The sequence below is a fragment of the Triticum urartu genome, chromosome 5A, assembly GCF_056163025.1.
Source record: "Triticum urartu cultivar PI428250 chromosome 5A, HENAU_Tu73, whole genome shotgun sequence".
Lineage (NCBI taxonomy): Eukaryota > Viridiplantae > Streptophyta > Magnoliopsida > Poales > Poaceae > Triticum > Triticum urartu.
This window is the reverse complement of record NC_141877.1, coordinates 6,557,177-6,566,979: the sequence shown is the minus strand read 5'-3', so window position 1 is coordinate 6,566,979 and position 9,803 is coordinate 6,557,177. Positions and strand designations below refer to the sequence as shown.

General features: G+C 47.0%; 1 pseudogene; it reads left to right on the top strand.

Moving 5' to 3' along the window:
- The first annotated feature begins 6,207 nt into the window (after positions 1-6,207).
- Positions 6,208-6,906, top strand: LOC147967388 (uncharacterized; annotated as a pseudogene).
- Positions 6,907-9,803: the final 2,897 nt, after the last annotated feature.

The following is a 9,803-nucleotide window of genomic DNA, read 5'->3' as shown; positions in this document are numbered from 1 at the left end:
GCCCATCAGTCCGGGTTCTGGATTGAACCGGGACTAAAGGGTCGGGGCATTAGTACCGACACTTTAGTCCCGGTTCAGGAACCGGGACTAAAGGCCCTTACGAACCGGGACTATAGGCCCTTTTTCTACCAGTGTTCTGTCTATTCTTAGTCCACAAAAGAAAAGACTTAGAGTAACCTGCATGCATGCCAGTCTAAGCTTAAACTTGAAACGTATCCTAGGTACACGAGTTTCCTCGCTTGTGCCGTGTATTGACCAGATTGCTTTCTCGCCTAGTAGCTTAGCTGCGCACTCAAAGTATCTTCTCAATCACTACAAATGCGACCCTTCTTTTGTTTATTTAAGAAATATAGAATGGTATGTCAAGCAATGCCACATGCAGTGAAACCGACTTGTATCTACTCTTAGCCCACAAAACAGTACTAGGACGCATGCGTGCAAGTCCAAGCTTAAACTTGAAACGAATCTGAGTTACATGAATTCTTGGCTCATGACGTGTCTAGTAGGGTAGAAAATTGTGCCCAGTTAGCACTATTAATAAAATTTGCGTGGTAGAAAGTATAGCACCATTGCTAGATTGTGCACTGACAGGGCATCCCCAACAATGACCCGCAAATTGCCTGCATACGTCCAGACTGCATGGTTTAGATGTGTTGTGACATCAAACGTGGGTCTGTATCGGTGCGCCGGCTGGTCCGGACGCATTTTCCCCCGCAAAATGAAGACAAAGTTGGGGGGCTTTGCCGGAGTCTGGACAACCGACACGTTGGACTGACACCCCCGTCTCACAAAATCCCCCCTACCGGTCCCATTTTCTTCTAATCCGGCTATTCTCCGCCTTACTTTGCATCTGCATCCTCCTGCTCCGCCGCTGCCGCAGTACCTCTTCGGCCACCATACAGGCATTGCCAGACCTCCACAACCAGCACTGACGTGTCCGCTCGCCTTTTACGACGACATCATCCACCCAGGACCCGTTCGTAGGCAGGTACACTGCCTCCCCCCCCCCCCCTGTTTAATTCATCCACGCCAGTCATCACACCCGGTAGGTGTTCGGTCAAATGCCATTTACTTATTTTCGGACGCCATGTCGTTATTTTAGAGTACGAAGGATGGCAGGCTATTCGACCATGGAGGATGAGTTGTTGTGCCATGCTTGGTTGGCAAAATTCACCGACTTTGTAGGCAAGAGCAAAGGGGGTCGTTCTGGCAGTGGGGTACATGATTTGTTTCACGCGCAAAAGCACATTGGACCCTACGACATGCACATCATCTATGACCGCAATGTGAGGTCGTTATCGCATCGATGGTACGCCATGACCAGTGGCGGAGACAGGACCCAGGCCAGGGGGCTGGGTCCGGGACGTGGGGATTTATTCCTTTGTTGATTGTAGCGTTTTCACACTGTTTATCACTATTATTCACTATAGCAATGAAGCAGGCCCGGGCCCCGGTGCTAGCCTAGCTCCGCCCCTGATCCAGACCAAAGTCACCAAGTTTTGTGGCGCGGTTTATATGTTGGAGGCCAGCTGGCCATTGCACACGGCAGCCGAAGAGATCATAAGTTTCGCTTCTTCTTGTCAACATGTTGATTCATTCATTTATTCTGCAATATTGTTCTACACATTGTGCATCCCGTACGCGTTGTCGTAAGTACCACAGGATAGAGAGACGGTCATTTACATATATACAATGTTGGATGAAGTTGAAGGGGCAGTATGTGTGGGACGACATGATCTGTTCATGAAAAACCAGTTGAATATCTGGTTAATCTCGTTGAATTTGAATATTATTTTACCAGAATTTATTCCATGCTATGTGTATGGATGATTTCTGCTAGTTTCTATCAAAACTTTGATGAAATCCGTCGTATTTGCATGAAATTTGTCTGATTAGTTCAAACAGTGGTCGAATTGTATGCGGGCAGCGTTCGATGGTCGACTCCCATATCTGTTTTCATGGACTAGTCCTGCTGTCCGCGGATGGATACTAGAGCAAATTTGTGGGTCAATGTTGGAGATGCCCTGAAGGCATCTTGCGAATCACTACAAACTTGACTGGCAACTCTCTTTTATTTATTTATTTATTTTTAATTAAGAAAGATAAGTATACAAACGCCACATGCAATGAAACTGCCTTCTGTCTACTCTTAGTCTATCAAAGAGTAGCTTTCATGCATTTAAGTCTAAACTCAAACTGTAAACGTATCTTACGCGTAGCTTCCTCGCTCGTGCCGTGAGTAGAAAATTACGCCATGCTATAGCACTGCATGCATGGGTCAACCAGGAGTGCGACCAAACTGGAGAATCTGGTGTAACCACGAGTGCGACAAATAAATCTTTGGTACACTCAGACCACGATCATGACAGAGAGGGATGTGGCTGCAGACTTCCAAGACCACGTGGGCTGCTAATAAGAAAATTATGCAGACTACTCCTGCGTTGGACCCACGTCAAACTTTTATTTAGCAATCAACCTCACTTTTGTTTACCAACTAAGCACAATACAATAGCAAATCTTATACATCAACGTACACAAGCATGAGACAGTATAACATTTGGGCGACATTACACAAAAATCCGCAAGGGCACGCAGTTAATCCGCAAGGGCAGTCCCTGCCGTGCCTGCCTGCATCATTGCTTCACGATTTGCAAGCTTGTTTGATTCCTTGCATGATTTGAAGTTTAAGTTTCTAATCGCAATTTCTCGTTCATTTATTAAATTTCAGTAATTGAAACTTGGTGAAGTTTTGAAAACTTCTCAAAACATACCCAAAAGTGGTCTTATTTCGAATCCCTCATCACAAGGAATACCAATATGCAACCGAAAGTTAAACTGGACTTTCGGTTCAAATGATATAATAGATTCAAATGTGAAAGTCAAAAGAAAAATGGGGTCGGTTTCCCAGCACCTGCGTGCCACAAATTGCCTCCGGACATCACATCAAATTTTATCGAGTAGTTATCTGTATCTCCATGTCAGTATCGAGTACTAACATCTTCTCTATTCTAAATTATTACTATACCATTGCCACCAATAATACCTATGATACTCTTACTGCAGGAGGTCTTAGTAGTGGATCAGTTTGTGCTTGGTCAACGGGTTGCGACGGTTTTCCTCTAGTTTTCCGTTAGTTGACTTGGCAACTCTTATTTTCTTAATTAACGGATAGATCCCTAAGGACTCTGGTTTTCAAAATAATTCTCTCCATGAATTTTACGACACATCTTGTTTTAGGGTTTGCAAATATATCATATGATTTTCTTGTAGTTCCTAAATTTGTTAGCCTTGTTTCTTCTAACTGAAAACAAGTTCTTTTGGTAATCAGTTCTTATGGAGGCTGGAGGGTAACATGATTGGAGTTTTTTCTTGTATGATTGAATCTTTCCCGTGGTAATGCAGGAGTATTCAACTAGTGTATTTTGATGTATTAGACATCGAGGAAAATTTCATGGTCCAGTTAGCTACTGCAATCACTAATGGGTTTATAGCAAACCAGATCAAATATAAAGAATTTTATTTTTGTAAACATATACAAATAGTACTAGGATGTGCTCAAATATGAATGCAAATGCAAATACAATTTACTTCTGCTTCAACAAAAAAAAAATTAAGAAAACATAAATCATGTTAGCAAGAGGTTGCAAAATATGAGTTTTTTGAATGCAAAATTTAATGTCATCATATTGTTTATGTTGATTAGAAGTTGTATGACACATATCTAGTTCAGTGAATCTATGCCAGTTTGCGACGTTACAGAGGACGAATAAATCAACTCCTTCGATACTTGGATTGTATATGAATCGAAGAAAAAAATCATAGTAACATGGTCCTATTCATACTTAAGAAAATGCAAAATATCAATTTATAATTCATTTAATATTCCACTAATGGTTTTGATATTTCTATCCCTGAAAAATCTGCTACTGGTGCTTCATTTTTTCCATTACAAGAAACATCAGACGCTCACACGAGCGCATTGATCATCACAGGCTAAAATGATGGAGACAAGAGGGAAAATCTGTGAAACTCACTAAATTATTCCTATTGAACTAGTGTGTAAATATGAGCATTCGGATTTGAATCCAGTTGGATAGGTTCATGCTCCACAAATGTACCACCCATCAAGAAATGGTTATCTCCAGTGCTTAACAATACTATATGAAACATCAGTTTGGTCAGGACCAAAACCCTTACCACTAATAGATTTCCAGCCCGTCATTAGGGAAACTTCAATCGTTATAGTTCTTATCACTGGTGGGCACTGATTGGGCACCCGTCAGCGATAAGTTTATCTTCGATGGGTACTGATCGATTTTACTCGTTAGTGGTAACTCTACATGTTATGGATTTGCTTTGTTGGCCCTCACTGTTAACCCTTTTTCTATACAAGCACTTTGTTTCTCTATAGCTTACACGTTGAGAACAATTGGACACACTGAAGGACAAAACAAACACATTTCTTGCAGCACAATTGCATTGCATTATACGAACGTTCATTGATCATACATTTCATAGATAAAACAAAATGTTTTCACAAATACCTCCCAGGATGGAAGTAAACAAGTACGACCCTAGTCAAGGTTGTCAGAATCGCGATTTTGAATCGGATCGGAGCTCTGATGGTAGGATCACAAATCGTAGAATCTTCACTATCAGGATCGTAAAAGCGTAGATCCTATGAACTAAAATCATAAAATCAGAGGGGTTAGTTCGGATCATAAAGTCGTGATTCTGACAACCTTGAACCTAATGGTCAATACGTATGCTTAGTTGTGAAACTTCAATAAAAAGGAGAGGTCCAACGAAAGGAAGTGCTCAAGTACATCCATATAGTGGATGAAAACATTCTTCGACACCTCTTTTCCCCGTTTGTCTTCCCTGAAATTCTGCAGAAATGTACAAGTGGGTCAAGGGGCACTTGTTTACTTCAATCCTGTCGGGGTTCATCAAAAGCATACTAAAACTACCTACTAAGAATACTAATATGTATTGTGAGCCCATTTTTGATTTCTGATTTTTTTTGTAACCATCATGGATATAGGCCAATCTATGACTTTTTTTGAAGAAGTCATCATAAATCGTTCATATTTTGTAGCGGGTAGGTAGCTAACATAGTCAATTCAATACTAATTATACGATCAATAGTTGTTGATTAAATGGGGAAGCTGGACACGACGTAACTATACTAAAGTTTGTTGAGTATCACGGTTATTTCGGAAACGTACGATAGCGTAGGATTTATTCTATCTTGCCTTGTACTCCAAGATGGCCATATACTCCTATATATATTCCCACAAGGCTCAACCAATAATACATCAATTCCACCAATCTCCATGCCTATCCTTTCTAACATGATATCAGAGCGATATGAAGCGAAGGGGATGGACTGGCAGCGAGAGTGAATTTTTGAAGCATGCATGCGTTGGAGGACCTTATTTTAAATATTTAAAAATTAATATTTCAAGTTTCAAAACATTCGAAAAAGAATTATATATGAACATATAGATGTATATTACACATGTGTAAGGTTTAGTGATGAAATAAGTAAACACATGAGCTATATAAAAATGGTGATATGGTTATTTGTATATGATGAATAATACATGCACTGTTCATTTTCCTAAAGTCACGATTTTGTCCTTTTTGTGTAACTCACATGGTTACTGATGTAGAAAAAACTTGTGTCATCATCCAGATTTGCATGTGTGTAATATACATCCATATAAATGTTGATTTTTTGGATTTTATTGAAACTTCAAAATACTATTTTCACACTATTCAAAATATAGGGCTCACTAGAGGTCGTGTGCTGAAGTGACTTTTTTACACGAGAGTAGTAATCTAAACGTCGCAGCCTCTACGTTGTCAAAGCAACTCTAGCAGATCCCACAAAATCCCAAACCGCAAAACACGTTTGCAGTTTGACGAACATCCCATTTGCGGGTCGAGAACGAGCACGGCCGAACAGAAACCGTAGATGAAGCTGCATAATTTGAAAAAACAATTTCGCGGGAGAAATTGCACCATACTAGTTCATCACATACTACATATATCTACATGATCAAACACTACAAACACTAGTTCATACTACATACTACATCATTACTAATACTAGAGGGGGGTGGGGATCTCATGGCGGCGAGCTCGCGGCCATGGACGACGCGTGGAGGAGCTCAACCCTCCTCCCCGGAGCTGCTGAGGTTGATGTACTTCTCCCTCTGCTCCGCGCGGATGCGCCGCCACTCGTCATCCTTCTCCTTGGCGGCGAGGTTGACCACGACCGCCTGCAGGAACACAAGGTCTTCGAGCTCCTCTTGGTGGCGTCAGCGCTCCGCCTCCTCGCGCAAGCTCCGCTCGGCAATGGCGGCCGCGACCGTATCGACATCGGCGACGAAGTCCTCCGGCCCGATGACTCCGCGGCGGCCGAGCTCCTCGGGCTCCTCCTTGACGGGGTCGAACTCCATCCCCTTCGGATCTTCCGACCAGTCCCTCTTCACGGGGAGAAGGCCCGTGCCGGAAGAGAAGGAGCTCCCAGCGTAGGAAGATCTCGCCGTGGAGGACGAGCCCGCGGCAGAGGACGGCGTATGGCCGTGCCGACGGTCGTATTCGTCTGTCTCGCGGACGCGGAAGCTCGGCGGCAGCGAGAGGCCGCGGTTGATCCACTTCCTCGCCCTGCGCTTCCTCGCGCCGTCCAACCGGACGCGCCGCTCACGCTCAGGGTCGCTGCCGCCGCCGGATCTGCTCCCGGAACCGCGCCCGGAGCTCCTCATGCGGCCCCATATGGCGGCTGGAGGCGGAAGGGGCTCGCCGATGGCGAGATATGTGAGGAGGGGAGTGGGGAATTGCGGAGCTCGGCGGCGGGGGGATAGGGTTTCGACCCGCAAGCACGTCGCAAACCCGTAGATATACTGGCACCTGGAGGGGGGAAACGGACGCGTGGGGTCTACACGGAGGGGATCTTGCTGTGGGTCTGCCCCGGATGTTGCTCCAAAGTGTTCCTATGGGCTGACCTAACACAACCGGGTGGGGAGGTCCACTGGTCAAAGCCGGTCCGTGCAAAGTCAAAGGGGTAGATCCCGTGGTCAAACGCTACAGGGTTAGGCGGGACGGGGGCACTGGGGGGGGGGGGGTAGCAATGCCACCGGAGTGTCGCACCGGGCCCTCATACATGCGGGGTGGTGTGGGGGCATGTCCAAAGAGGTGGGACGCGTCTCCGGGGCGTGGCCCTCCTCACCGACGGCGATGACACGGTAGTAGACATTCTGCGGTAACGATGCGGCGTCAATATTACTAAATACTCGGAGCGCGATAAAATCATGATTTTTTTTTTGCACGACGTGGGCACATGTGCTATAGGAACGATGGTATTATTTCATAATTTTTGGTGATGGAGAAGTATCCGAAAAATTCCCTCTACGCGGATTGCCCTTCGCGCGTCTACGGCTGTGGCCGGCGGCCTCCGGGGGCTAGCATGCCGCCAAATCTTGCGCCGGCGGCCTCTCGCAAGTCTGGAAGTGTTGTCACGGTTGCAAACGCCCCGCACGCGTGTTCGGGGTGTGCCCCCCTCACGGACGGCGCTGCCGCCGGCACCTGGAGCGGGGAAACGGACGCGTGGGGTCTACACGGAGGGGATCTTGCTGTGGGTCTGCCCCGGATGTTGCTCCAAAGTGTTCCTATGGGCTGACCTAACACCACCGGGTGGGGAGGTCCACTGGTCAAAGCCCGTCCATGCAAAGTCAAAGGGGTAGATCCCGTGGTCAAACGCTACAGGGTTAGGCGGGACGGGGGCACTGGGGGGGGTAGCAATGCCATCGGAGCGTCGCACCGGGCCCTCATACATGCGGCGTGGTGTGGTGGCATGTCCGAAGAGGCGGGACGCGTCTCCGGGGCGTGCCCCCCCCCCTCACGGACGGCGATGGCATCGTTACCGCAGAACGTCTAATACCGAGCACTGAAAAGTTCACAGCAACTGTCCATTTTCTTCATGTAAGTCTAATGAATACCGGAGCTTATAACATATGGATTAGTGAACTATTTAAACAGGTCAAATTGCTTTTCCCTCGGTGAGGTGGGACTATTTTTTTTAAAAAAGCAGTTGCCATCTATGCCTACGGCATAGCCGTCGGCATAGGCCTCCTGTCTATGCCGACGGCCTTGCCGTCGGCATAGAAACGCACATGTCCATGGATCGATGACGTGGCAAAGTGGCGGGCCCCTTGCGGTTCGCCACCGCACCACCCATTCCATCTCCCTCTTCCTCCCCGACCCACACCCGCGCCGCTGCCCACCTGCGCCGCCGCCCACCACCTCCGCCGCCCGCCCCGAGCCCGCCGCCGCCCGCGCCTCCCCGCCCCGACCCCGCGCCGCCCCGCGCCGCCCCGCCCCGAGCCCGCGCCGCCTCGCCCCGAGTCCGCGGCGCCCCTCCCCGACCCCGCGCCGGTCGGCGGCACCGACCCCGCGCCGCCCCGCCCCGACTCTGGCCGCCCCGACCCCGCGCCTCCCCGCCCCAACTCCGGCCGCCTCGCCCCGACCCCGTGCCTCCCCGCCCCCACTCCGGCCGCCCCGCCCCGACCCCGCGGCTCCCTGCCCCGACCTCGCGCCGGCCGCCCCGCCCCGACCCTGCGCCGGCCGCCCCGCCCCTACCCCGCGCCTCCCCGCCCCAACTCCGGCCGGGCCTCTCGAAGGTGATTTTTTTTGAAGTTTTTAGTGTTTTTTTAGTAATTTTGTAGCTAGTTAGATATATATAGTTAGATAGGTATTTAGATAGTTAGATACATAGTTAGATACATAGTTAGATAGGTAGATAGTTAGATAGATAGTGAGATAGGTAGTAAAAAAATTTGGTTAGATGAGATGCTATATGTTGCATACCTTGAAATTTTTTTGGTGAGGATGATGAATATGTGATGGCGATGATGAATATGTGATGATGATGAATATGTGATGATGATGATGAATATAGGTAGTAAAAAAATTTGGTTAGACGAATAGGTGATAATGATGATGATGAATATGTGATGACGATGATGAATATATTGTTAATGTTGTTAGTTTTTTTGCCTACATGATGCAAAAATAAATGAATGCATGTTTAAATGTTTTAAATATGCTCTATGAGTTGTGATGTTCTAATTTTTTGTCGCGATGGAATTTGCAAGCTTTGTGGTTTAGCATTTCATTGGAGTGACCGTTGTCCGGCGCGTTGGTCCCCCTTAGCATCCCTCTGCTGTTCGACTACTTCCTCTACAGCCGAGGGTGAGCTACAAGTCCATCTCCTCCAATTTTTCATATCACTAGATTTCATTCTCAAGTCAAGTGGCGTAACCTAGGCGTCTCCCGTCCGAAAGGGTTGCATCGATAAATATGCATTCAATTGCATATTTATCACCGCAGCTCTTTCGGATTGTCCAGCGTTTTCCATGGACAGCCCGAGGATGTGTAGATTGGGTATGTTCTCCATGTTCTACCCCGTTCTGAGATAGGATTTCGGCGGCGCCTCCCCATTGTTCTCGGAGCACATTCTCTCGGCTATTTGCCGAGACGTGTATCTGGAGAACAGCGGGGAGGTGCTGCCGAAATTTTGTCTCGGAACGGGGTAGAATGGAGAACGTACTCAATCTACACATCCTTGGGTGGGATTAGGACCCATCTTTACCTATTAGAGATGTAGGTGGATTAAACGCGGTAGAAACTGAAAATTTGATGTGATTAATTTAAGTGAATCCTTAATTATGTTGTGTGGCTTGCAAAAAAGTAGAGGATGGCAGATAATCAGTGGATGTACAGTGGTTTTATCCGTC